Source organism: Rattus rattus, chromosome 6 (assembly GCF_011064425.1).
Source record: "Rattus rattus isolate New Zealand chromosome 6, Rrattus_CSIRO_v1, whole genome shotgun sequence".
Classification (NCBI taxonomy): domain Eukaryota; kingdom Metazoa; phylum Chordata; class Mammalia; order Rodentia; family Muridae; genus Rattus; species Rattus rattus.
The window spans coordinates 13,266,354-13,272,447 of NC_046159.1; the positions used below are offsets into that span (position 1 = coordinate 13,266,354).

At 47.8% G+C, this 6,094-nt stretch overlaps 1 protein-coding gene across 3 annotated transcripts in view; it reads left to right on the plus strand.

Moving 5' to 3' along the window:
• The first annotated feature begins 1,213 nt into the window (after positions 1 to 1,213).
• Grin2b (glutamate ionotropic receptor NMDA type subunit 2B) overlaps positions 1,214 to 6,094 on the plus strand; it is a 503,512-nt gene continuing 498,631 nt past the window's right edge. For all 3 annotated transcript variants that reach the window (XM_032905525.1, XM_032905523.1, XM_032905524.1), the window contains exon 1: positions 1,214 to 1,540. The gene's annotated coding sequence lies outside the window, so the exon portion shown is untranslated. The remainder of the gene's footprint in view (positions 1,541 to 6,094) is intronic.

Sequence of the window (6,094 nt, forward strand, 5' to 3'; positions counted from 1 at the left end):
CCTGCTTTGCAGGAAAGGAAACCTCTCAAACCCTCGACACCCGCCACCCCTCTCCGAAGAGTGCCACCGCGGAGGTGCTCAGAACCGGTACGTAAATGCTCGCTTTGGAGTCTCAATTTTGGGGGTTTGGGGAAATCAGGCAGATAAAGGCTCGAAGCCTTAGCACTGCTAACCAACCTGGTATTGGGTATAGCTTTCCGATTCAGCGGCACCGGGCACTTAGAATTTTGGATGGTTTTTAATTTTTTCCTTTTAAACAAAAGGATATTTTGGGGGAGGGGGAAGGGGAAGGGGAAGGGGAAGGGGACAGAACTGCCTTTGGTTTTACTGAGGTGGTTAATTCCTTCTAGGGGAGAGGCTGAGCAGCGGTGCCCGCAGCTGGAGCCACGCGCTGCGACCCTCCAGTCCAATCCTCGGGCTGCAGGTGCAGCCCGGTGCGCTGCACATCAGCGCGCCGGCGGCGTGAGTGTGCGCGGGGGTGAGTGTGAGTGCGCGCGGGGGCGCGTGCGCGTCGGGGGCGTGTGTACGCGCGTGTCAGTGTGCCCCATCCAAGAAATGCCCAGTGTGCGGCCGGTGCACAATCAGAACCCATTGAGCACGAGCCCGGGGTGGGAGGAGGCTCCGCTGCTGGAGGAGATGTGGAGAGCGAGCCAGACGTGTCAGCAGCATTGCAGATGGGGCTGGGGGCCGCACTCGCTGGCGAGTTAAGTGGGGATGGTGTGCGTGTGCGCGCGCGCGCGTGTGTGTGAGTGTGAACTGCTGTGTGGAGCCTCCTCTCCCTGCCTTCCTCCTTGCTTCCCACTTCCCTCTTCCCTCTCTTCCATTCAGGTTGGCTTTTCTCACCTTTCATCCATGCCTGTCCCAGGAATGGCATAGGCAGACCTTTTCTGAATTATTTATAGATTGGTGCCAGCTGTTTGCGATTCCTCTCGTGTGTACTCTGTGGGAAATGCAGGGTTTCCTCCCCCCTTTTCTTATAACGACTTGATATATAGATATTTTTTTTTCCGGCATGCATTTTGCTAACCCTCCGGGGGACACTCGAATCAAACCCTGACCTCCTCTTTTTTCCCCTTAGGAAGGGGACGCTTTGGGAATGACCATGCTCTACGGAGGGACAGAGCCTGCCCCCAGCTTCTCCACACAGAGACTCCTCTACTAAAGCTCCAAAAATTAAAAAAAAAAAAGAGAAAAGAAAAAAGAATCCAATCCGTAATTGCTGAAGACTCCTTAAATATATATATATTCGGGCTACTAACCTCCCATGCACATGGAATAATGACTCTGGATTCTGCATTGTGAGCTGCTCTCCACACCCTGAGATTCCCTCTTCCATTACATTTTTTCCTTTGAATTTGCATCTCGTCAAGACACAAGATTAAAACCAAATTTACACTACACTGGATTTTAAATTTTCTTCCGTTCCTTTATCCTCCGTCTTTCTTATGTGGATATGCAAGCGAGAAGAGGACCCTGGATATTCCCAACATGCTCTCTCCCTTAATCTGTCCGCCTAGAGGTTTGGCGTCTACAAACCAAGGTAGGGCACATTCTATTTTATTCTTTTTCCTCACCTGGGGTGGGGATTTCTTGTTTTTATTCTGTCTTTTCCAGTCCCTCAGATGATATATTTTTTTTTCTGGAAGAAAAAAAATAACATGATATCAAAATAATGCTGTTCGGGGTGGGGGGAAAGGCTTCTGTGACAAAGAAGGGGACCTCCAGGTCATTTCTCATGTTTCTGGCATCTAACAGGTTTTGTTTTTCCGGGGAGGTGGTGGGGGTGGTTGTATGCAGGCACGGAAGAGGTTGGAGGGTGGAAGGGGTATGTCTATATACAGACACAGGCAGCCAGGGGACCTGTGTGCTTCTCTTACTAAAACAGCATTTTATTCACACAGAGCTAATGATAGATTTTGATGGGCATCTAGATATTTTTTTTTCTCCAACCTGAGACTTGTCTCTTGCCTTCTTTCTTTCTGTTTCCCTATCTCCCCGTCTCTCCTTTCTAGGTAGGTATCCTTTCCATGCTCTGTAAAAATAAATAAATAAATAAATAAATAAATAAATAAATAAATACACACAAATATGGATGGGGATTATCGTGGCTATTGCCCTGAAACCCACCTGGTGTCTAAGGAAAGGGTAGAAAGTGGGCCCGTAGACCTCAGGAGGCCTATTGCAGGGGTGCAGGTGTAGGTAGGGACTGGCTGCTCTCAGAACACCTGGATGCTGCAGCCTGAAGTCTTCCACCTTAAGCTCGAAAAGGAAGGATTCCGTCAGCATTCTGCTTTTCGTTTGTACATCTTTTCCCCATGTGCTATTATTTTTGAGCTGTAAATTTCTCCTTCTGTCCACACATCTATTTATACCCGCACATCCTCCGAGCAAACTGTTACTTCCACACTCTTGCAAAATGGCTATCTTGCAGAGTTCTGAGGCGCCGTGCATGTGGAAGGGGTGCAGAATTCGACATGTGAGTCTTTGTGTTAAACAAAGAGATGTGCTGCTTGCATGTGTTTGTCTTGTACCCTCAAAAAATAGAATCGGTGTTTTAATTTCTTTGAGCCTCTCATCCATTTCGACAATAGTTTCATATGTGAAGAAATATATATATATATAAAACCTATGATATATATATATAAATATAAATATATATGAAATATGCCCAATGTCTTGCACAGCATTTGAAAAGAGAAATAGCAACAGGAATGGAAAAGACTTAGCTAACAGTTCCTCTGCTAGCCACTCAGGCAAGCCAAGGCAACTCCTGAGGAAATCATAGCATCTCTGGCTTGAGGGCCAAGATGGGGACCCAGCTGCTCATCTCCTTTCTATACTCTCGCTATACCTTCTCCCCCAAACTCCGAAGATATTCTCATGCAGGAATGAGGTTGGGAAAGGGTCTTCAAAAATCTGTAGGAGAGCCATGAGCAGTCAATAGTCCTTCCCCAAACACTTCCTCCCCCTCCACCCAAGTCATTTTTTTTTTTTTTAAAAACCATCCTTTGGAACAACCTAAAAATACTAAAGTGTTGTAGGGGAGGTAGTAGAAGGTCCTTGCCAGTCACTCAAAATGACAGTGGGCGACAGCTCTTAATTGTTCAGTAAGGATGGATGTGGATGCCATCCAAATTTACTGTTCCTCTCCCCTAGGCCTCGTTCTTTGAGCTCTCATGGCTGAAGATTTATCTGTAGCCATGGTGTAATGCGAGTGAGGTTGGGATCCCGATCTGAACTATGTTCTCGCCACGTCTACAAATAGCTGAGGTTATCTGCTGTGTGCTCACCTGAGCCGGCTCCCTGACTTCTTCTCCTCCTTCAAGTAGGAGGATGCACTCTTAATTTCACTTCAAAATAGAACTGAGGGATGGGTGAAGATGCCCGCTCAAGGTGCACAGAGTTCCTAGGCATTGGTGGACAAGGAGAGTTGGGTACCCAGAGGGCACGTGGCTTTTTTTTTTTTTTTTTTTTTTGCATCACAGTTGCCTATGGTAGTGATCTGCAATTCAGTAGGACCTTGGTGATAAAACCAATAGGGAGGCTTTGCACAAAGGGGTCTCAACCATCTCCCTTACCGTGCATGCCAGTAAGATTCACTCAAGTTCCAAGCTGTCACTAGTTGGCCCATGGCCTGGGCAAAGGAGAAGAGGCTAAAGAGTAGAAGAATATGGAGGAAGAGAAGGCAAAGGGGCCGAGAAAGCTAGAAAGAAAAGAGAGGTGATGCGGTGGGGAAAGACTTGTCAGGTATCAAGGAAGCAGGGCCACAGGTGGCCTGCACTTTTTGGTATTCCAAGCCATTTTGGAGACTCTGGTATGGGAGCTGTTGTGACCTTTCACCGTGAGCAGTTCCCACAATGCCTGGCTTGGTGGCATTCTTGGCCTTCCTGGGTTTATTGTTGCGCCTCTCTTCGCTTCTCATCACTGAATGGGTTCTCCTTCGTCTCTGTGCTTTTCGCCCTCACCCATGTGGCGTGGGTGACGTGGGAAGTGGTGGGACTACTGGTGGGGAGAAGAACAAACTCAACGGCAATGAAAGAGACTCTGTCATCTGTAATTAAGGAACAATTAATAGGAAACCATGACTTCCCAGGACAGCATGGCTAAGGATGTGGCTTTAAGGGGAACCACATGTGGCTCTATTCCTGTGTCCAGGTACGCTGGTGCAGGTGGACCTGGCGGAGGGGTGACATGCCAGGTGCTAGTGTGCAGGGGCAGAAGCAGAGCGTGCCAGAGAACTGTCTAATTCGTCTCTCTTGTTGGTTCCAGCTCCAGGGAGCCTGCCCACCTGCAGATTCTTGCTCTGCTACTGGTGGTGTGTGATCCTTGTCAGGGGTGGATGTAGGCAGAGAGTACAAGTAAGGGGACTGGCAGTAAGGAGTGGAAGGATGGAGAGAGAGAGAGAGAGAGAGAGAGAGAGAGAGAGGATGAGAGAGAGAGAGAGAGAGAGAGAGATTCCTTTCATCACTACTTTGCATCTCAGTTTTTTCTTTCTTTCTTTTTTTTAAGACTGGTTAACAAGAGTGACTTCTTCTGGAGGGAGGGTGAACAGCAAGGGGTCTTGTCACTGTGCTTCTGTCTCCAGAGATGGCTTTAGAATTCAGCCATTTTCTCAAATCTTCAACTCCACCTAGGCTTACACGGGCAGGGGCAATGGCTACCTTTGAGAGAGACACAGGGAAGAAGGTTGGCTGGTGTAATGAGTGACTGATGCTTGGTGGGGGAGAATCAGGCCTGAGTGGATCCTGAGGAATATCCTAACCTTTGAAGTGTGTGTTTTTTCATCTCCTTTATGGCTATAATAAACCCAAGGGCAGGGTTTCTTCTTCAAGAATCAAATGAAGGTAACATCTTCACCAGTATTGACCAGCTACCGCAAATATTTAGTTAATGCTTGGAATGTGGAACGCAGAAGGAATCAAGGGTAAGGAAGTTGGTTATGAAGAAACCATGACCTCAAATCATCATCTAGAGCCACAGAGGAGAGGGAATCCAGGGATGACCTGACCATTGTGTAGGTCTGAAGCAGGCGTTCCAAACCGTGGGCCCGTTTCTTAAACAGTGACCATAGCAAATGACCTCCCGGCTCATCTGTGGTATCTTGATGGGGGTCAAGTCTAGGGGCTGCAAAGCTAAGACTGCCTTCTTCCTCCTTGCCATTTTGCACTCTCCTTAAGAATCCTAGTCCTTTCAGTGAACCGTGTTTTTTGTCTTCATGACCCTACACCGTTAGGCACTACTGCCCTGTCCTATGTAAACAATTATAGATCAAAAGAGCGGCCGGTGTAATGAATTGTTTACATTTATTAAAGTGCCTCTCCTCTTCGTAACCAGGGAAGAAACCTCCAGGGAGAGATTAGTGGTTGAATTGGTATTGTCTTCCAGGAGGCTGAGGATGGGAAGAGCTGAGAACAGTCAGTAGAGGGAGCACACAGAACTCAGAGGAGGTAGGTTTCTGAGGTCTAGATGCCGTGGTGATGGTAACTGTCTGTGACTATTACCCCGATCCACTGGGTGGATCAACTCCTCAGGATTTGTAGACCAGAGAGGTGTGCTCAGTGGCCTTCTTTGCTTTGCTTGGTGTTCCGGTACTTTATTTCCATCTTGACGCTTTCTAGCCCTGTCAGCTGAGGTGGGCAGGGAAGAACTCAATGATTTTGTTGTCTCCTGGTAGCAGTTCTTCTCGTCACTCCCAGCGAGGTTGTTTGCCCTCTCTCTGTGTTTTACTAGCGTGTGTTTGGGGGTTCCAAGACCCCCTCGATTTCTTCTATTTACATGTCCTCTTTCCTTCTCTCAGAAGCTCATGAGCTCTTCAAGGGCAGGGAGACATGCGTATTCATTTTGGAATCGTTTGTACTCAATGCAGAGACAGGCAACTGATAGATACCAGGAAAACGCTGGAGTAGGATCCCGGGCAGGATGCACAAGGGTTATCAGTCAGTGGTGCTCTTTGCTAGTCTATTTGTCTGATGGTGTAGAGTGAGGTGACCGAATGCTGGGAGATGTAATCAAGAACTTGGAGCTTAGTAGGCATCTACTCTGTCCTTGTTTCGTAGATGAAGAAGCTGAGATCTGGGGAGGTGGTTGTCCCAAG